This window comes from Cricetulus griseus, chromosome 5 (genome assembly GCF_003668045.3).
Source record: "Cricetulus griseus strain 17A/GY chromosome 5, alternate assembly CriGri-PICRH-1.0, whole genome shotgun sequence".
Classification (NCBI taxonomy): Eukaryota; Metazoa; Chordata; class Mammalia; order Rodentia; family Cricetidae; genus Cricetulus; species Cricetulus griseus.
The window spans coordinates 76,605,840-76,628,744 of NC_048598.1; the positions used below are offsets into that span (position 1 = coordinate 76,605,840).

General features: G+C 38.1%; 1 protein-coding gene across 3 annotated transcripts in view; it reads right to left on the reverse strand.

Annotated features, from left to right (window-relative positions):
• Pign (phosphatidylinositol glycan anchor biosynthesis class N) overlaps positions 1-22,905 on the reverse strand; it is a 137,158-nt gene that overhangs the window by 17,427 nt on the left and 96,826 nt on the right. The gene's annotated exons all lie outside the window — the stretch shown is intronic.

The following is a 22,905-nucleotide window of genomic DNA, read 5'->3' on the forward strand; positions in this document are numbered from 1 at the left end:
TGACCTAAGGCATATACTGCCCTGGCCCACACACAAAATAGCTAATGCTATTAAACACACACACATAAACATACACATACACACATACACACACACACACACACACACACACACACACACACACACACGTTAGTTAACTAGACATGTATGAATAATACATGTGCTACATTGGCAAAAATTAAAAATGCACATTAATTATATATTATTTTAAAACAATAATAACATAATCCTTCTACTGAAATTGTGAAGAACACAATGCTTAGAGGTGCTGGCAAGGATGGGACAGTATAAAGATACCTCTGACACACACCACTAGTGTTCATTCTTTGCCACTAGAGAAACTGATTTCATGTGCAAAGGGTTCATCCCATCATGAGTCTCAGAATTGAAGAGACCATCTCCCAGACTTTTGGCAAAAGAAAGAAGATTCAACTAAAATTATTCAATCAAGCTGGCCTCTAGACCATAAGGTTTAATTTGGCTTTAATTTAGCATCAGCCTGTTGTAAGGCAAGGTCCCTCAAGTCAGGAAGGAAGAGCCTTCTACTCTGTGCAGACTTTTTCTTTTGGAGTGTTCCACAATCTGTGAAGGTTTACTCTAGAAAGACTTGGTCGGAGGTTCTCATCTACAGTCTTTTCTAGGTTGGCCTTATTGCTAAGTTTATTTAAGAGAGAAAACAAAGAATTGGCTAATAAAATAACAAGGATTTACAGCCTTAGAAATAAGGCATGTTTTAGGGTAGACTTCCGACCAAAGGAAAAAAAACAAAACAAAACAAAACCAGATCCTTAACTGATGACAGTTAACTACTCTATAGTAAGAGTTTTAAAATACCCATTATTTTCATTATAAAAATAAGATAATGGGATACTGTACTGGAAATTTTACCTACTAAAACTTTGCTGACTGTGTATTTTTATTTTGATCTGAAATAAATATAGATCTTACCTATTATTGGCAAAACCATTAACAATTATAGTTACTTTAAAATTAAAATAACAACTCCAGGACTGTTTTATCATTAAGCTGCACTGGAATAAAAATTTTGATATCTATTTTAATGTAATGCTTTTGAAAAACTCCGCCAAAATACAAGATCAATTTTACTATATTTGACTAAAATTAAATGAACCATGTTAAAGTTTTGTTATACAGCATCTAGTGACTGGTTGACTGATCTTACTTTAAAGCCTTCTAAAACAAGGTAACTAAAGTTTATCATGGCAGAGATACTGGGAAAATATACTTTCAGAAAATCACAAAGATTAAAAAAGAAAAAACTCAAACCAAAAACCCAGCAAACCCTTTCAAGAAATGGAGCTGTTGTACTTTCCCATTCCCTCTGCTAAGTAAGACTAAAAACTCTGGACATAATACATAAATAAGTGAGCAAAAGCTGACTCTTAAGTGTCAGGAAAAGGACAGCAGAAGGGCTCGGGTTTTGGGGAGCCATTGAATACTACAACGAAGTTCCTGGATTTCCTTTTGTCTCAAACACACCTAACCTAAGTTGTAAGAAAGGAGCAGGTAGCAGAGATGCAACTGGCACAGGCAAAACTCTGCTAGATAAGAAATACCAGTTCTTCAAGACCTTTCCTAGGCAAGGGGTACACAAGGTAAAAAGCAGCTCAGGAAGACAGACACGTTTATATACTAAACATCCTGTTTTATCAGACTCTACACGAAAACTGGCAGCCAATCCCCTATCTGTTCCAGTAAAAGTCAAGCTGGGAACCTAGACCTCTAGTCTCACCTGTTTGCAAAGGGCACTTGATGGGGAATGTCCTTCTGTGTATATCTTACTGATTATTGAATAAAGTACTGTTGGCCAATGAAGAAGCAAGTTAGGAGGGACTAGGAGTCAAGGAGGATTCTGGGAAATGTAGCAGAGATCCAGGCAGGAAGTGACATAGTAGGCAGACTCAGAATATAAGCAGGGTGCTTCCTCTTGCCATTCCTCTTCCTCCTGCGCTCTTCTCTCTAGAGCCGCCATGCCAGCGGAAGGCATCCTCCATAAGATAAGTCTTATGATTATGGTTGATAATTAAGACTGAGCTACCATATAAGAAATCCTAGTCAATTGGCCAGCAGCACTGTAAACTAATATAAGACTCAGTGTGTTATTCTGGGCGCCCACGTGGCGGCGGGGCTTGGGTGGATGGAGTAAAGACTTATCGTCACAGGCACTCAATGCCGTCCATCCTCCTCATGCCTCCCACCTCTCCCTGTCAGAGTAGGCTGAAAGGGGAAGGTGGGGCAGCTCAGAGGATTCTAGGAAGGGCCAAGAATGTGATATTCTCAGCAAGAAAAGAAGCCATAAAAAACTGATTGAAATTTTAGACCCAAAAGATAAAATAACCAATATAGAAATTCAACAGATGGGCTTAATAGTGAAACTGAGGGAGAAGTAAGACAAAACAAACAAAAAACTGCAAACATTAGGATAAAAGACATAGAAAGTATAAACTCATCCCCTGCCAAACACAGACAACAAAGTGCATTCTCTAAAAACCTGGGGACTATAATACAAGGTCTAACATTTATGTCTTTGGAGTTGCAGAAGGAAAAAGAAGAGAGAGAAACAAAATATTCATAGGAAAAGTAGCTGGGAAGTTCTGCTGCTTGCCAAAGACATTTATCTAACAGACTGCAGAAGTGAGCCAACTTGATGCAGTAGAAACTCAAAGCAATTTACACAGACATTAAATGTTTGAAAACAAACAGAATTTGAAAGCAGCTGAGAGAAATTACACTTTGTCAGTAATGGAAAAAAAAAAAAAAAAAAACTATCTGAATAAAAGCACACCTCACCAGAAAACTTGGAAACTAGAAAGGCACACCCTTATCAAATGCTGTTGGGAAAAAAGAAAACACACACCAAATTCAAGGAAAATAGCCCTTTTCCTTGATGGAAAAAAAAAAAAATCCAGATATCCTCAGGTGACAAACAAACAAAACCCCAAAGAATTTAATGTCTCAGAATATCTGAAGAGGTTCTCCAGATATAATGAAAATGAAATAAAAAGCAATGAGCTGAAATAATGAAGGATGAACTTTGTAGGCAAAAGTCTGAATAAATGCATTAGGCTTGCTGTCCTAGTTTGTTTCTCCATTACTGTGACCATTACAGTTGATTTTAACATCAACTGTCCACAGATCAGAATCACCCAACTAAAGAGCCTTGTTGAAGAAGTCTTGACTGCCTTAACTGATGGACATATGTATTCATACTACTGGTGCTATTCTTCTAGAGAACCCTGACTAGCAACTGACCAAAACCAACCTAGGGAGGGAGGGGTTTATTTTAGCTTAAAGATTACAGCATCATCAAGGGGATGTAATAGATCAGAGACCATGAAGGAAATGCTGGTTTCTGGCTTGCTCAGCTACCTTTCTTACCAAACCCAGGCCTACCTACCTAGGGATGGCATCACCCCTCCACTGGATGTCCTCCCTATATAAACTAGCAATTAAACTGCCCCAATAACATGCCCTTGGGCCAATTCAACTAACACAATTTCTCAACTAAGGATTCTTCTTCCCAGCTGTATTGAGTTGATGGCAAAAGCTAAATATGTGCCTTTCCCTCTTGAGTTTTCTATGTTATATCTAACAGTTGAAACAAAAGGATAGCTCTGGTGTGGCTTCAAATGCAAGTAGAAGAGATTAAATTTTAAGGTGGTTACATTACAAATCAGGAGTGGTAGCAAGATTTGTAAAAGGATGTAAAGTGATAAAATGCCACTGCCAGACTGTGAGTAGCTGTGCATATATAATACACCTTGAGCAACCAACCACTTAAAAATCCAGACAAAGAGATATGGTAAAAAACACTGCAGACAAGTGAAAATGCAATGGTAAAAAAAAGTTCAAACAAAACACAGGAGACATAGGACAGAACAGCAGCAAAAAATAACACAGCAAACTAAAGCCATAGCTATTGTTAATCACATTAAAGATAACCTAAATAAGTGGTTGAGAGAGGCAATAAAAACATTACTAAAACATATGCTGTTCATGAGACTGCAATTACAATGGTAAAGGCAGGGGGAAAGTAACAAGAATGAGAAGATGCAGACCATGTCATTTGCATAGATATAACATGCTATCTTAAGGGTGGGATCTAATTCTAACCACAGGATTCATTTGCTATATGTAAACACAGCCTGGAGATGATTTTTACACATGATTTTCAGTGTGCCTGTTTTGAATGTAACCTGTCCTATGATGCCAGAGATGTAATTTTTCATGGTGCTAGTGCTCAAAAAGTTTAGATTTTAGAATGTTCTGGATCTGGGAATTAGTAATGCTCAAGCTGTATATCATGTAAACATTAACAAAAATAATGGCTATATTAATAACAGGGAACAAAGACACCATTTTCTCAATATTTGCTTGGAGAACACAAAGCAGTTAACAAGGTCACGTAAGTCAACACTATTATCAACCAACAGCATCTTACAGCTAGCTTTACAACTCTAGCCTCAAGAACAGCAAAATGTGGTTATTTTTAATCCTCATACTTGCTAGATACACCCTGTCAAAACATCAACCTTAACAAGTTTGTAGGAACGGAAATTATACAGATCACACTGCAGTGGAAAAATTAGTAGAATCATTTTATTTAGGGTTAACTTCGGGATGAATAGTTCCTTTCTAGAAGTATATTGATTGTGAAGAAATCACTGTAGAAAACAACGATTGTTTTCTCTTATCCATAGAATTGTTCTTCTGATGGAGCTTTACAGTATTTGCATGACTTTGGTCACAAAAAGCTACTGGAACATCTGGAGTGTCTTACATTATTGGGTACTGCAAACAGTACACAATAAGAACTAAGGTTGCAGAGGTGTGGTGTTTTCCTTCAGTAAATATAGATTAGATCAAGGGCTTTGGTATGAGGAACTTGTTTTACACCCCCCCACACAAAAAACCACAACTTTTGTGTAATAATCAATAAACCTTGTGTAACCTTTGCATGGCTGTTTGAAGTTCACTTCATAAAGACTCTTCGTCTCTGCTGCTACAGAACCTGAATTACATCTGGAGTGACCTTTTTCATCATCCCACACAACACCAACCACTAACAGAACACAATCAAACTAAGTATTAGTAACATCAGGAAAATCTATTAACATTTCAAAATAACATACTTACACATAATCCATGGACTAAAGATGTACTTTTCCCCCTTCTGATCTCCTAAAGCAGGATCTCATTATGTAGCCCAAGTTGCCTAGAGCTCTCTGTTCAGCACAGGTTGACCTCATGATTTTCCTACTTGCCCATCTCAAGTGTTGTGATTTTAGAGATATCTCACCATGTAAAGCTCAAAGACTCAGTTTCAAAGGAAAATTTAGATACATATTTAAATTGGGGGCTGGGGAGATGGCTCAGCAGATAAAGGCACTTGCCACTGGGCCTGACAACTGGAGTTCCAGTCTTGGCATCCATAAGGTAGAAGGAGAGAACTGATTCCTACAAGTTGTCCTCTGATCTCTACATCTGTGATATGTCATGACTGCTGACACATAGATACATACACGCACACTCACACACATACAAGTCAATAAAAGATAATAAAAAAATTAAAAATATTTGAAGAAAATAAAAATGAAAATCAAAGTATATGGAACACTGAAAAGCTGTGAAGGAAATATGCACTTCCCCTACCCTGCCTGGGAGTACAAACCACACATCCAACATAGTTATACAGTTATAGGTGATTCACACACTTGACACACAGTTAACTAAAGTGGGCCATGAATATGGATATAAAAATATAACAATTTTAGAAAACAAACAAACCAGGGGAAAGTCATTAGGACCTGGAACTAAACAAAGAGTTCTAGGTCGTGACACTAAAACAGTCTAAAAAATCTAATGAACTGAACTTTATCAAAATAAAGTACTTTTATACTATGAGAGACCCTGCTAAGAGGATAAGAAGACAAGAAATTTATTAAAAGAAATTTTAGCAAACCATATATTTAAAAAAACCTCATTCAAATTACAGAATATATAATAAATCCCCTATGCACAATAGTAAAAACAACAAACAATTCAATGTAAAAAAATAAGCAAAAGGCATGAATAGAATTTTACTAGAGAAAGAAGCTACAGACAACAAAGGAACAGACGAAAGAATGTTCAACATCATTACCTACTATGAAATGCTGATTAAAGCCAAAATGAGACACGGTTATACACCGACTTGTACTGCAAAAATAAAATAAATAAAAACTAAAAACAAAAACAATGAAACAAAACCACTGTCAATGTCCAGTGTCCACAAGGATACAGAGAAGCTGGACCACTGCTCTCTGGTACAGTTACTGTGGAAAACTATGGTAGTTTCTTATAGATTGAGCATGCAACTCCCGAAAACTGTGAATGCATACACGCATACACACACACACACACACACACCTATGAAGGGGAGTATAAGTTATGCTCCCAGGAATGTTTACAGATGGTCTCTTCAAAATAGCCAAATTGGAAATAATTATGTCCTTCAGTAAGGGGATGACTGACCAGCTGAGACTGTTTCAACAACAACAACAACAACAACAACAACAACAACAACAACAAAAAAAAAAAAAAAAAAAAAAAAAAAAAAACAACCATAGAAGAACCTGAGTTCCTGACTGAAGAATAGACTACAAACCCTCATTATAGAACATTTATGAAATAACAAAACTATAGAATTAGAAAACAGAGCAATGGTTTCCAGGGCTTAAGGAGAAGATGGAGGTTAGGGAGAGAGGATGTGGCCAAATGGTCTTTATGGGACAGGAATGTTCTCTCTTGACAGCATCAATGATATCCTTGTTGTACTGTGACTTTGCATGAAGTTACCATAGGGGAATGTGCACAGAGGGTAGACAGCATTTCTCTGTATTGTTTCTTATAACCAAATGGAAATGAGTCATTATTTCAAAATAAAAATACTTCTCTTTTTATTCTCAATTTGTGGATCAGATAAAATACGACACTGGCTGGTGTTGTGGAATATTACTTTAAGTAGGCAAAGATGTGTTAAATTTATGTTGTAGAATATTATTTTAACTATGTAAAGGTGTGCAACATTTGTTTATAATGCATTTGTTTAATTATGGAAAGATGTGTTGCTGTTTCACCTTGCCTACTGAAGGCATCTGATTGGCCTAATAAAAAGTTGAATGGCCAATAGCTAGGCTGTAGAGGGATAGGCAGAGCTGGAAGTCAGAGAGAATAAGTAGGAAGAGGAAGGAATCTAGGATCAGGAAAGAAGAGAGGAGAGAATAAGGGAGAATGAGAGGGAAACACCCAGGGCCAGGCAGCCACCACCAGCCAGCCAGTCATGGAGGAAGCAGTGGAAATAGGACATAAGAAAAGAAAGGTAAAAGGCAAAACATAGATGAAGAGAAACACGTTAACTTAAGTTGTAAGTCCTATGACCAAAACGTGCAGTATCTTCAGCAAATTGGGTCTTGTTATTAAGTCCCAGTGGGCAACCAAGAGTGTATGACAATAGTGTATATTGTTTGAGGAGTCTCTTACCCTCTCTGCACCAACACCTGCAAGGGAAAAATAGTACTGGTGCAACATGAATGAAAGTTAAGTTTATAAAATTTCAACCATGGGATGCTCAGCAAGTAGAAGCGCTTGCCATGCAAGCATGAGGACTTGAGTTCAAATCCTTAGAACCCACATAAAAATCTGGGTATGGCCAGTCCAGTACTGTAACCCCAGCACCGTGGAGCATAGATATAGAAGGATTGCTGATACTTTCTGGCCTCCAGCATAGCTCTGGATTCAGTGAAAGACTGTCTCAAGACAAAAAAAAAAAGAGAGAGAGAGAGAGAGCCATAGAAGAGGACACTCAACATCCTCCTCTGAACTCTGCATATTCACACTCACACACACACCATGTATGCATAGACTGAACATATATACATTGCAGACGCACAAACACACACAGAGATCCTGACCTTTGACATCCTGTGTGAGGAAATAGGAAATACACATAGAACATGTTGCAGACCACAAGCCACAACAGAGGGTTGCCTCTCACAAGGAAAAGCACTTGTGTGGTTGTCACAGTTGTAGTGGGAACTATGTGCTCTTTTTTCCACAGGACAGTATTTTTATTTGAAGAATGACTGAAACACAGATGTCTACGCTGATTCAGAACATATGTTTGGCCAACATTTTATTTTAAATGAAGACGGCTAGTCTAACACTTCTGGTATGACTGAAAGCATTGATTATCCATGAGGAAATTCTGGCTTCCCAACAAAACTGGAAATTAAAAAAATACATTAAAAAAAAGAAAGAAAATAGGTGTAGACAGTCATAGGAAAAAATAAATAGTTTCAAAATAATAAAGTCTTGAAAGAAAGAGTAAAGTAATATAAAGGAAAGCTACATAAAGATGGGAAATACACAGGGAGTCTGGATCCTGAATGGTGTTGTATTGACTTTGAATTTTTTTAATGCTAATGAGTGAATGACAACTACTGACCGACAATGAATTGTAAAAGGGACTTCTAAGTTAAAATAGTCTAGATACTTTAGGGATATCTTAATTTTAAAATGGAAATCAGAAAATGTATTACACTGGGGGAGAGTTATGGAAACAAAAGGCTGTGGATTCCTTCAAGGTTAATAGAGATCAGATTTGATCGGAGAAGACTTCCTGAAAATCTTGGCTACAGATATAAAGAAACAAACCAAGAAAAACTGCAAGACAAGTGATATATATACTGATGTCTCTCTGCATGGGAACAGTTCTGAGGCTGGACAACAATTGTTACAACTAATTTTCTTAGGACTTGACCATTATCTCAATTTTCTCAAGGTCCCTTGGAGATATACCTGAAATCCAGTTGTTCATCTCCTACTTCAGCAAGTACATCTGCATTCACCACTTAAGACAGGACTCATGAATGAGTCCTCTCTATTTCTACTCCATCTAGTTCTCCTAATTCTCCTAATCTAAGTCTAGCCTCTTGTTACCTTTTGAATTGCTACCCAAGTCTTTTAACTTATTCTCTGCATTTCACAACAATCTCTCTGCTATACTCTTGTTCTTGACCTACAGTATTTCCTCTATTCTGTGGTCACTGTTTCAAAAACTTGGAACAAATCAAATTACCCAGTAGTCCAGTGTTTTACCTTGTATTTGGAATAAATTCCTAATTCCTCATGATAACCTACTAGGCTATACATGGTACCAACCCTCTATTCTCTGAACTCACTCTCTACTATGCCTACTATGTTTACTTTTAAAGGCCTGTATGTATTTGCACATTAAGGATACAGAAATGTACAGCATCACTTTGAACAGAAGTTATCACTAAGTCATTAAACAGTGGGAAACTTTCCAATGCTTCTGGTATTTTCCATGATAAGCTTCTGATACATTATTTGATGTTCACATATTTTCCAGGCACTAGCCATAAAACTCAAAGGCCTTCACACTTAATCTGGACATCTTCAAGTATACATGGTTTCTGCATTCTTGCAGTACATTTCAAAACCTGTACCTTGGTATGGAATTGAAACCCTACACCCAGTAAGCTAGATTTAACAAATACAACTTCTTCATGCTATAAAATGTTTGCTGCCCAGGCCAGGGACTCTCCTTTGTAGTCAGAGATAAGCTGAATAAGGGAAAGAGTACTGCCAGCACTAAGCCTTAAGGATAAAATCTGATGATGCTCAATCTGATCTAGTTCTAAAGGCAACCAGGCAAACAGGTTGGGAGACATGTATATTAAAAACAAACAAAAACTATGAGAACTATGATGACATTATAACAAGGGTGTTCTAAGAGGAACAAACAGAACACAATGTTAGTACAGTAGAATACACTTCAGCAAAGAAAAGAACCAAGTATTGGTACAAGTTGCAGTATAAATAAATGCAAAAATACACAAAATGTGAGAATACAGATGTAAACAACATTTACGATTCTGCTTACAGAAACATCAAGACCTAACAAACCCATGAAGACAGAAGCAGACTATCATTGTCTGGGAATGTTTATGGAAACAGTATGGACTGTATCAGCAGGCTCAAGGGAATGTTAAAGTGATGGAAATGTTTAAAAATATTATATCCTAATGAGTTGTAGTACTCCAGAAATTTGATAATTTAAATTATTTGTAACACTCATTTAACTTAAAGCCTAATATCCATGAATATTATGATATGCAAATTATCCTACAACAAAAGGAGAGGGGACAGTTGGAAGATGAGGAAATGAGAACAAGAGGGTGATTACATGTCACTGTATTTTAGTTTTGTTAAATCTGCTATCAGATTTTTAGGTCAAGATATCAAATCAAACAGGATCTCTTAACAAAAGTGTTGTAAACAGTTAAGTGGTCCATCTTTTAGTCTAATGAACAGGCCATCTATAAAATTAATTCATCCCACAGATCACTTGCCCTCTCACTATGCCTTAAATGCCAGCCTTGCAGCTTGCTCAAGCTAACACCACTGGTAGGAAGCAGTGGAAAAGCTCATTATCCCCACACTATGCACCATCAGGCATCTGGCAGGGATATTCTGAATCAATCAAGTTCTGGAGTCTTCTAGGCATTAACAGTATTAAAGCAACTGCAAATGTCAACTTGAAATTATTTCAGCTGTTTCCAGTCTCCTCCTACAACTATGCTGACATTGAAATCAGCAATCCCAAAGAGGTGTACATGTGTGAGTGTGTACAGGGCGGGGAGGTTGGGGAGTGTATGTGGTGGAGCAGCATCCAGGATTTGCCTTATATTCTATTCAAACCATACAATGAATGATAAAAGCTTGATTGCATTTTCTTCCATGAAGGTGATGGGCTACAGAAGCAGGTCAGACCTTTCAAAGGTAGAAGAGCAGAAAAGGGTGACACTCATTGCTCGAATAGAGTTTGATATTCAGTCCAAGAGTAGAGATTATTTTATGATAATCATATTTGGATAGTCAAAGGTGACTGAACAGGATCATCAGTTTTCCTTATGACAAATATTCTAGTTGTCATTTATATTTTAATGTGGTATAACAATAGTGTGCATAAGAAACAAAGAATAAATGAGCATCATTATCAGAACCAACTTTAGCTCAATCAAACTAATTCCGACTCTGTTCACCTCACTCCAAATATATCTGGATCATAACTTTAAATATATGCTCTTAAGACATGAAAGTAGAAGGGGTCTAGCTGGGAAGGGGGGGTCAGTGGGAATGGAAGGAGCTAAGAGGGCAATGGAGATGTGAATATGCTAAAAATGAACATTATGAAAATGTCATGAGCCTGATCATTATGTATTTAACATGTACTAAAATATATTAAAATAATAAACACTTGTTTATAATTACGAAAATTACTTAACAATTTTTTTCTTTAGTTTAAAAAAATGTACCTTCTGCATACAACATAAAAGGCAACCCCCTATAAACTTTATGACCTGAAATAAATGAAGATAAAATTTTAAGATCAAAAGTCCAAAATACTAAATTATGTCTGTCAGCTGAACAGTTTTAAGACTGGGGCAGGGTATGTGTCACATGATTATTAAAGGGTCAACTCATGCCATAGGTCCTCAGCACAACCCAGACTTCAGCTGCCTGTGTAGGCTGTAATATATGTTTTCAGAGTTCTCATTTAATTTTGGAATCATCTCTGAAGATGCACTGTAAACAGAGAGTACCATAATCCCAAATAGATATGTGGTGTGGTATTTTTTTATGTTGTTTTTAAAGAAACAATCACTTTTTATTAACTTGCAATTAACAGCTGAGGTAACACTATAAAAATGTCATAGATATGTTAGCCAAGCTCACAAGGCTAGTGAGCTGCTTTGCTATTCCTGTCTAAAATTCTGGCATTTTGTCAGCATTTCAGTGTTTATAAGCTCACAGAATAGTGAGGATATTCCTGTGAATAACAGACATGGAGTGCCTGAGGATATTAGCTACATTTTAACACAGAGAAGTTTAGAAAGAAAACTTGTCACCAAGGCAAAACAGCCTAAGACCCAATTCACACAGGCCAGTTTCCCACTAAGGAAACTGTCAGTGAGTTTAGTGATGTAAGCAGTAAGACAGACAACATCATTGCTTTTCAAATATACCTTCAAAAAGGAACAGTTAAAACCTGAACTGAAAAGCAACATTTTCACAATGAACAGCATGATGAGGCTTTGATATGTGGGCCTTATTGTCTGGTGCTTCAGATCTGAATCTTGCCATGTTTCCTCACTTATGACCTAGATTTTCCCTGGCAATAGTTTGCATGTCCATGAAAATGTGTAAACAGTACCTTGCCCATGAGACCAGTCACACACCATGCAATGTGAAGAATTCAAGTTCCAGTTGACCAACAAGAGTATCAACAACAGTCACAATGTAGCAACCACCAGGAGCAATTTCATTTAGAAAAGGTAATTACATTTCATTTTTGCTATCCCTCCACCCTGACATCTCTTCCCTAGCAACCCTCCTCCCCATTATAATCATCTTCTTTTCTTATTTTTCATTACTTTTTAAAATTTATTATTTTAAAATTTATTTCTTCTCTCATATATTAATTCTGACCACAGTTTCCTGTCCCTCCTTTCCTCCCAGCAACCTGCTACCTCCCCTCTCCCTCAGATCTCCATTTCCCTTCAGAAAAGAGTAGCTTCCCAGGTAGCAACCAAAAATGGTCATAGCAAGTTACAGTAAGACTAGGCACACACCCTCACATTAAAGCTGGACAAGGCAACCCAGAAGGAAAAAAAAAGGGTCCCAAGAGCAGGCAAAAGAGTCAGACACAGACTCTTCTCTATTGGAAGTCCCACAAGAACAGCAAGCTACATAATCATAACATATATGCAGATGAACTAGGTCACACCCATACAGGCTCCTGGATTGTCACTTCAGTATCTGTGAGCCCTTATGAGCCCTGCTTAGTTGATTTTGTGGGCTGTGTTCTCTTGAAACCCCTGGCTCCTACATTCCTTCCTACTCCTCTTCCAAAGGATTCTCCTAGCTATTCCTAATGTTTGGCTGTGGATATCACCAACTGTTCCTACCAGATGCTGAATGAAACCTCTGGTGACAATTATGCCAAGTTCCAGTCTATGAGTACAACAGAATACCATTAGGAATCATTTCATTGACTTTTCCCCCCCAGTCATGTTTGGTTCTATCCTAGGTCTCTGGGCTATCCAGACTCTGGTTCCTGTCCCTCCAGGCAGTATCATGACATTGGTCTCAAGCTGGAACAGTCATTAGTTGGCTGCTTCCATGAGTTCTGTGCTACTTTTACCCCAGCATATCTTGCAGGCAGACCAAATTGTAGGTCAAAGGATTTGTGGCTGCATATGTGTCCCAGTCCCTCCACTGGAAGCCTTGCCTGGCTACAGAAGATGGCCGGTTGGGCTCTCTATCTCCAATTACTAGTAATCTTCACAAAATTTATAGATTCCAGGGAGTTTCCACTGCACTAGGTTTCTACCTTGCCCCTGAAATGACCCCCAATTGCAGTTGTCTCTCCCAGCACTACCTCTCTTAAGCCCTAGCCTCCCACCTGATCCCTCCTGCTCTATCCCCATCCACCACCAGTCCATCTGTAATATATATTTTATTTCCCCTTCCCACCGACATCCAAGTATGGACTCTTTTGTTTGTTTACTTATTTTGGTTTCTTGAGACAGGGTTTCTCCGTGTAATAGCCCTAGTTGTCCTAGAACTAGTTCTGTAGACCAGGGTGGCCTCAAACTCACAGAGATCTATCTGCTTCTGCCTTCCAAGTGCTGGCATTAAAGGCATGTGCCACCACCATCTGGCATACCACATTTTCTTTATTTATTCTTTGGTTGAGGGACATGTTTCCGGTTTCTGGCTATTATGAATAGTGTCCTTGTTTGATAGGATGGAGCTTTCTTTTTGTGTATACCCAAGAGTGATATAGCTGATATAGAGGTATATCGAGTCTCAATTTTCTGAGGAACTGCCATATTGATTTTCAAAGTGGGTGTACAGATTTGCACTCCCACCAACAATGGAGGAGTGTTCCCTTTGTTCCATATCTTCTCCGGCATGAGACGTCACCTGTGTTTTTGATCTTAGCCATTCTAAGAAGTACAAGATGGAATCTCTAAGTCATTTTGATTTGCATTTTCTGATAACTACGGGTGTTGAACACTTCTTTAAGTATTTCTTGGCAATTTGAGATTCCACTGCTAAGAATTCTGTTTAGATCTGTACCCTGTTTTTTAGTTGGATTATTTGGTTTGTTGATGTCTAGTCTGTTCAGAGTTCTCTATATATTTGGATATTAGCCCTCTGTCAGATGTGGAATTGGTAAAAATCTTTCCCAGACTGTAGACTGCCCTTTTGTCCTATTAATTGTGTCCTTTGCCTTACAGAAGCTTTTCAGTTTCATGAGATTCCATTTATTAATCGACGATCTTGGTGCCTGTACTATTGGTGTTCTCTTCAGGAAGTTCTCTCCTATGCCAATACATTCAAGGCTATTCCCCACTATCTCTTCTGTCAGGTTCTCCATACCTAGTTTTATGCCGAGGTCTTTGATCCACTTGGACTTGAGTTTTGTGCTTGGTGACAGATACAGATCTATTTGCATTCTTCTACATATAATCATCCAGTTAGAAAAGAACCATTTCTTGAAGATGTCTTCTGAGTTCTTTATCAAAAGAATCAGATGTTCATAAGTTTGTGGATTATTTCTGTGCCTTCAATTTGATTCCACTGATAATCCTCTCAATTTTATGACAATACCATGTGGTTTTTATTACTATACCTCTGTAGAAGAGCTTGAACTCAATAGTGACACTTCTAGACATTCTTTTAATGTACAGGAAGGCGTGTTTTAGTTATCCTGGGTTTTTTGTTTTGCCATAGAAAGTTGAGTATTGTTCTTTCAAGGTCTACAAAGAATTATGTTGGAATTTTGATGGGGATTACATTGAATCTGTAGATTACTTTTAGTAAGATGGCTATTTTTATTATGTTAATCCTGAGCATGGGAGATCTTTCCATCTTCTGGTATCCTCTTCAATTTCTTTCTTCAAAGACTTGAAGATCTTATCTAACCAATAGTCGAGATGCTACCTTAAAGGCACTTCTCCAATAATGAGATTGATGACTACATTATATGCCATCCTAGTGCGCTCATCTAGTTCATCTAGTTCATTTAGATGTAAGCAGATGCAGACACTAATAGCTAAATGCTGAGATGAACTCTGGAATCATGCAGAGAGGGAGGGGTGATGAGCAAAGGGGTCAAGACCAGGCGGGAGAAACCCACAGAAACAGCTGACCTGAACGAGGGGTTGCTCATGGACCCCCCACTGATAGCTGGGAAACCAGCATAGGACTGTTCCAGACCTCTTGAAGCAAGTCAGTTTGGAGGTCTGGACAATCTATGGGGTAGTGGATCAGTATTTACCCCTAGTACATAAATGAACTTTGGGAGCCTTCTCCACAGAGAGAGATACTCTCTCAGCTTAGACACACCAGAGAGGGTATAGGCCCTACTCCAAATGATATGACACACTTTGAAGATCCCCCATGGACGGTCTCACTCTCCCTGGGGAGCAGAAAGGGGGTCAGTGAGGGACAGGGGAGGAAGAGAAGGAGAGGGAACTGAGATTGACATGTAAAAGAAGCTTGTTTCTAATTTAAGTTTAAAAAAAAAGAAAAAAAAGACTTGAAGATTTTTGTCAAACCAGTCATTCACTTGCTTGGTTAGAGTTATCCCAAGATACTCTACATTATTTGTGGCTATTATGAAGGGTGTTGTTTCCCTGTTTTCCTTCTCAGCCACTTTGTTATTTGTATAAGGGAGGGCTACTGTTTTGTTTTTTGTTTTTTGTTTTTTTTTTTTTAGTTAATCTTCTCTCTAGCCACTTCACTGAAGATGTTTACCAATGGTAGGAGTTCCCCGGTGAATTTTGGGATTGTGTATGTATACTATCATATCATCTGCAAATAGTGATACTTTAACTTCTTCCTTTCCAATTTGAATCCTCTTGGTCTCCTTTTGTTGTCTTACTGCTCTATGTAGATCCTGAAGTACTATATTTCATAGATATGGAGAGAATGTTCCTGATTTTAGTGGAACTGCTTTGAGTTTCTCTCCATTTAATTTGATCTCATCTATTGGCTTGCTGCAAATTGCCTTTATTATGTTTAGGTATGATCCTTTTATCCCTGATTGCTCCAAGTCCTTTATCATGAAGAGGTGTTGGATTTTTTTTTTCAAAGGCTTTTTCAGCATCTAACGGGATTCATCTTTTTTCTTCAGTTTATGTGGTGGATTGATTACATTGACAGATTTTCACATGTTGAACCATCCCTGCATCTCTGGGATGAACCCTACTTGATCATGGTGGATGATCGTTTTGATGTCTTCTTGGATTCAGTTTGCCAGTATCTTATTTAGTATTTTTGCATCAACACTCATGAGGGAAACTGGTCTGTAATTCTCTTTGTTGAATCTTCGTGTGGTTTAGGTATCAGGGTAGCAGTGGCCCCACAAAATGAATTTGGCAATGTTTCTTATATTTTTATTTTTTGGAGTATTTTTAAGAGTATTGGCAATAGCTCTTCTTTGAAAGTCTGGTAGAATTCTGTGCAGAAACCATCTGGCCCTGGGCTTGTTTTCATTGAGACACTTTAGTCTGTTTAAATTATCTGTTCTTGATTTAACTTTGGTAAGTGGTATCAATTGAAAAAATTATCCATTTCTTTTACATTTTCTAACGTGGAGTACAGGTACTTAAAGTATGAACTAATGACCCTGTGCATTTCCTCTGTGTCTGTTTTGTCCCCCTTTTTGTTTCAGATTTTAAGTTGGATATTCTGTCTTTTAGTTAGTTTGAGTAAGAGTTTGTCTATCTTGCTATTTTCTCAAAGAACCAACTCTGCTTCATTGATTCTTTGTAGTTCAGTTTGTTTCTATTGTATTGATTTCAGCCCTAGCTTGATTATTTCCTTTCATCTACTCTTCTTTGGTGTGTTTGTTTCTTTTTGTTCCAGAGCTTTCAGATATGTTCTTAAGTTGCTAACATGAAATTTCTCCAATTTTTTTATATAGGCACTTAGTGCTACAAAATTTCCTCTTAACACGCTTTTGTTATATCCCATAAATTTGGGTATGTTGTGCATTCATTTCCATTGAAATATAGGAAGAATTTAATTTTTTTTATTACTGCCTTGACCCAATAATCATTCAATAGAGAGTTTGTACACTTCATGTTATTATTGAAATCCAGCTAGAATCCATGGGGTTATTTCAATTTTCTTGTATCTATTAAGACATGCTTTGTGTCCAAGTATGTAGTCAATTTTGAAGAAAGTTCCATGAGGTGCTGACAAGATGGTATATTCTTTGCGTTTGGGTGAAATGTTCTGTAGATATGTTAGGTTCACTTGGTTCATAACATCTGTAAGTTCCATTATTGCTCTGTTTAGTTTTTGCCTAGATGAACTATTGTTGAAAGTGGGGTACTGAAGTCCCCAATATTAATGTGTGAGGTTCGCTGTGTGACTTAAGCTTTAGTAATGTTTCTTTGACAAACATGGGTGCCCCTGTGTTTGGAGCAAAGATGTTAAGAATTGAAAAGTCATCTTGGCAGAATTTTTTTCCCCAATGAGTATGAAGTATACTTCATCTCTTTTGATTTTCATTTTAAGCATATTATGTTAGATATTAGAATAGCTACCTGAGCTTGCTTCTTGGGAGCATTTGATTGGAAAACCTTTTTCCAACCCTTTACTCTAAGTAACGTCTATCTTTGATGTTGAGGTGTGTTTCTTGCAGCAGGATGAGTCCTGTTTTTGCATCCATTCTGTTAGCCTGTGTCTTTTTATTGGGGAATTGAGTTCATTGACACTGAGAGATATTAATGACCAATGATTGTTAATTCCTGTTATTTTGTTGTTGGTGGTGGTGGTAGTAGTGGTAGGGTGTGTGTGTTTCCCTTCTTTTGGTTTTGCAGGTGTGAGATTATTTCTTGTTTTCATGGGTGTAGTTTATCTCCTTGGTTTGGCATTTTCCTTATAGTACCTTCTGGACAGATAGACTTGCCCTTCTTTAAGTTACGTATATCCTTTCTTAAGTTAGGAAATTTTTCTTGTGTGACTTTGTTAAACATATTTTCTGGGCCATTGAGCTGGGATTCTTCTCCTTCTTCTATTCCTATCATTTGCAGGTTTTGGTCTTTTCATAGTGTCCCAGACTTTGTGTATGTTTTGTGTCAGGAATCTTTTAGATTTAATATTTTCTTTGACTGATGCTATCAATTTCTTCTATTGTATCTTCAATGCCTGAGAGTCTGCCTTCCATCTCTCCTACTCTGTTGGTGATGCTTTGCTTTGTATTTACTGTATTGCCTATGTTGGAGTTCTGGAGGTTGGTATGGTCTCTGGTCTAGCAAGGAGTCTGAGTCTTCCTATATGTTCTGGTTGGTATGGTCTTTCTGGCTGGCATGGCCTGCACCTTTTCTTCTGACTGGCTTGGCCTCTAATTGAGCAGCAATATCTGCCCAAAGTAGGAGTGGGGGCATGGCAGTGAGGCCACCTTCCTTTCAATAACAAACACAGGAAAATAGAACAGGAAGATATTTCAGCAGCAGAGACCTGCTGAACAGGTTGGGAAACTTCTGTATATTAGCCCAATGTTCCAGTTTGGATAAACAAAACTGTGTGCTGTGGTATCTTTTTTTTCTATTAGTTCAACTTATGAACAAGCTTGCTTCACATGTCAATCCCTTCTCCCTCTCCCTCTCCCTCTCCTCCCCCCAACCCCCCATAGTTGTTTGTTTTTGGTTTTTTCTTTTCTTTTTTTAAAGCATGGCATTTGCACAAAAGCAGACCAACAGAATGGAAAAGCAGGTCCAGAAGCAGACCTATACAATTCTTGATTTCTAATTTTTTTTTTTTTTTTTTGTTTTTCGAGACAAGGTTTCCCTGTGGCTTTGGAGGCTATCCTGGAACTAGCTCTTGTAGACCAAGCTGGTCTTGAACTCACAGAGATCCGCCTGCCTCTGCTTCCTGAGTGCTGGGATTAAAGGTGTGCGCCACCACTGCCCGGTGATTTCTAATTCTTAATAAGATGTTAAAAACATACATTAGGAAAGAAACACAGCTGTTTATCACTCTAGTTGGCAGTTGGACCTTGGAGAATGGAGCCTAAAATTTAGGGAAATTAAAGTCTCATATGACAACCAACTTTATTCAGAGCATCAGACAATCTATAACCTGAGGATTAAGAAAGGTCACCTGAGTACAGTTCTCTCAAGTTTAAGTTGTATATAATCACAAGGACAAGCTGCACATGACAAAAACGTGTTTTACCATAGATGCATATAAACAAATGGAAATACCCAGATGTAATAAATAAACTCACTCCTATTCATTACACCTGGGAGGGGTCTGAAAACATTCCAAGAATGATTCTGTGGCTCTATCCCTCTATCTATCTATCTATCTATCTATCTATCTATCTATCTATCCATCTATCTGGTTATTTTTGAGACAGGAGTTCTCTGTGTAATAGCTCTGCCTGTCCTGGAACTCTCTCTGTAGACCAGGCTGGCCTCAAACTCACCAGATATGCCTGCCTCTGCCTCCTAAGTACTAGGATTAAGGTATATGCCACCACCAACTGGCTCAATTTTGTTTTTATGGAAACTGAGGTTACAAGACCATTGTCTTGTCCTCTTGGAGTTTTCTCAAAAGCACTCAGTCCCCTCTTACGACTCTATTCTTAGACTGTGTTTCAACAGTCTTTAAACAAATGGACCCAGATAACTTCATGCAGAAGACGGAAACCAAATTTCTCTATCATTTTGGACAAAAATTAACTCCAAATGGGCCAAAAACTTTAATGCAAGACCTGGAACTCTGACACTACCAATGGAAAATGCAGGGAAAACACTTCTGGCTTTAGGCATAGAGAACTTACTGAATAAGACTGCAGAGCTCAGTAAAACATATGCAAAAATCAACAAATGGGCTTTCAGCCAATTCAAAAGCTTCTGCAAAGCAAAGAGGAAAATAAAGAGAAAGCCTACAGAGCGGGAGAAAATTCTCACTAGCTTTTCTGCCAATACAGTATTAATACCCACAACACAAAAAGAAATCAACAATCAACACTAAAAGAACAAGTGAAGCAATCAGCAAGCGGGCTAGTAAACTGCAAAGGTGGCTCAAAGAACAATCTACAATAACTGTTCAGCTCCATTGACCACTAGGGAAATGCAAATCAAAATGACATTGAGATTCTCTCTCTCCTAGTCAGATAGTTTTAATCAAGAAGATAAAAAAAAAATAGTGAGGATGTGAGGGAAAAGGATTCTCTATAAACTGTTAATAGAAAGATAATTTTTTTGTTTGTTCTTTCAAGACAGGGTTTCTCTGTGTAGCCTTGGCTGTCCTGGAACTCACTCTGTAGACCAGGTTGGCATTGTACTCACAGAAATCTGCCTGCTCTGGCTCCCAAATGCTGGGATGAAAGACATGCGCCACCACAGCACAGCTAGAAAGCTAACTTAATATAGTCACTAAGAAATCAGTACAAATGTTCCCCCAAACTAAAACCAGCATCACTATATGATCCAGATATGCGATTCTTTCTCACTTAAACCCCTAATTTATACAGTTCAAAACTTAGTGAATGGTCCCTCTGTAAATTGTAACACCATTAGATACAAAGTCACCTTTTCTAAACAGCTCTGGGGCATGAATCATGTCCTGTGCTTGCTACAAGTATCCTAACACCAAGCTAGCACCTGCAGCCCCCTTTCACTCAGTTCTGAACCACAGTTTGAGTGGAAACTGTCACCAAAGTTGCAATCTTCACACCACAAGGTTGACGGTAACTGAGATAGTCACTGCAGCTAGCTCAAAGTCCCATGTTTGTTTGCTTTTGTAAAACACACCCTCTGGAAAATTCTCTTTAAGTCCAGACAGAGGGAGCAGTAAGAAAACCAGAGCCTCTACCACTGAAGTGCTGCCGCTAAGCTCAACTATTTATGGGCCCTATAGCATAAGCCAATTGCAATCTCTCCAGGGTGCCAGAGTCAGATGGAGGCAGTAAATACATCTGCTGGATAAGGTAACACCAACTTCTCTGTGTTGGGATAACCTGTTGGGAGATACTGCAAATAACAGCATAATATAAGTATAGTTATTTTGGTGAAGTGTGACTGGGTGAAATCCTCTGACTGACATCTTGGACTTTCAACTCAAGTGTGAGTGTTTTGTTGTTTTTACTTGGCCTGTGCTAAATGAACTCCTGGCTTCTGAACAGCCACTATACTGCCTTTGAGGAGGCACACTCCAAATGACCAATTTTGGGTAGATGGGATGTGAACTGTAATGCACAACCCTACTCTGAGTCAAGGGCATTTCTCTGCACTCCAGTTGGACTCCTCAAATTGCCTTCAGAAACTTAATCTGACAAGGGATAATTGGATTGGATGAATTCAGGGATGTTCACGCCTTCCAACTACAATGTTCCTCATATCCCTTATTATGTGAAATGAAAATAAAATCTCTTCACAAGGAGGTATGAAGGCATCCCCTTGCAAATGCTGCACATATGTCTCCCCCCATCTCTAATTAAGCTTCAAAGAGTCATCCAGACACAGAGTTCTGATCCTGACTCCAGTGCCATCTAAGCACTCTCCTTTTCATTTCCAGCAGGAAATGGAATACCAGGAAGCAGAATGAGAAAAAGGGACAGTGAAGAGTAAAGATCTCATTCCTTCTTTCTCACTTCTCAGAACAGCAATTCTAGTTCTCTCTGTAAGATCTTCTAAAGGATAGTGATCTCCCTAGCATGAATCAGTAGTATCATCATGCTTCTGTTCATTGAGCATTAAAAAAAAAAAAAAGGAATTTAAGACCCTGCTAGGAGAGAAGATTTAATTTATATTATGTCATGTTTATTTCAATTTCAGTTAGATATCTTAGTTGTTTTTCTTTATCAATTAAGATAAAAGTTCCATGTGAGAAAATAGAGTATTTTAAGTGACCAGTTAGCTGAGTTTTGACAAATGGTACACTCATGTGACCATCATCATTGTTAAGACATCGAAAACATTTCCATCCCCACAGAAGCTCCCACATGCTCCTCTGAATCAGCCCCACATTCCTCAGACCTCCATAACCATTGATTCTCTTTATAGAGCTATAGATTGCAATTTTATATAAGTGGAAACAATACACTGTGTACCCTGTTTCTTTCATTCACTGCAGTTCTAAGCTCTGTCTACAAGGCTGAGTCAATCTAGCATTCATTTATTTTCAATGGCAAGTAGTCACTATAAAAATTCCTATACAAATCATTCTGTGCACATTTTTCCTTCTCTTAGATAATACCTAGAAATTGAGTGGCCATGTCATAGAGCTATGTGTATTTCTCTCTCTCTCTGTCTCTCTCTGTCTCTGTCTCTCTCTCTCTGTCTCTGTGTGTGTATGTGTGTGTGTGTGTGTGTGTGTGAGTCTCTGTGTACATGTTCATGTGCATGTGAGTAAGCGTACATATATGTGTGAGTATGTGCAGAGGCCAGAGGCTGGTGTTGGATGTGTTTCTCTATTGTTCTATACTATTTTTTGAGACAGGGTTTCACTCTGAACCTGGAACTCATAGAATCCATAAGATTAGCTGCCCAGCAAGTCCCAGGGATCCCCCAGCTCTGCCTCCCCATCACTACAATTAAAGACACATGTCACTGTGCCAGGCTTTTTGCTTTACACATATTTGTATATAATAATGAATTATGATCATATATATATTCACATTTCCTTCCTTCTAATCTTCCCTTCTCATGCAGCTCTCTCTCCTAAATTCATATCCACTTTCTTTTTATGACCCACAAATTTCAATTAGTGTTGCTTATATGTGCA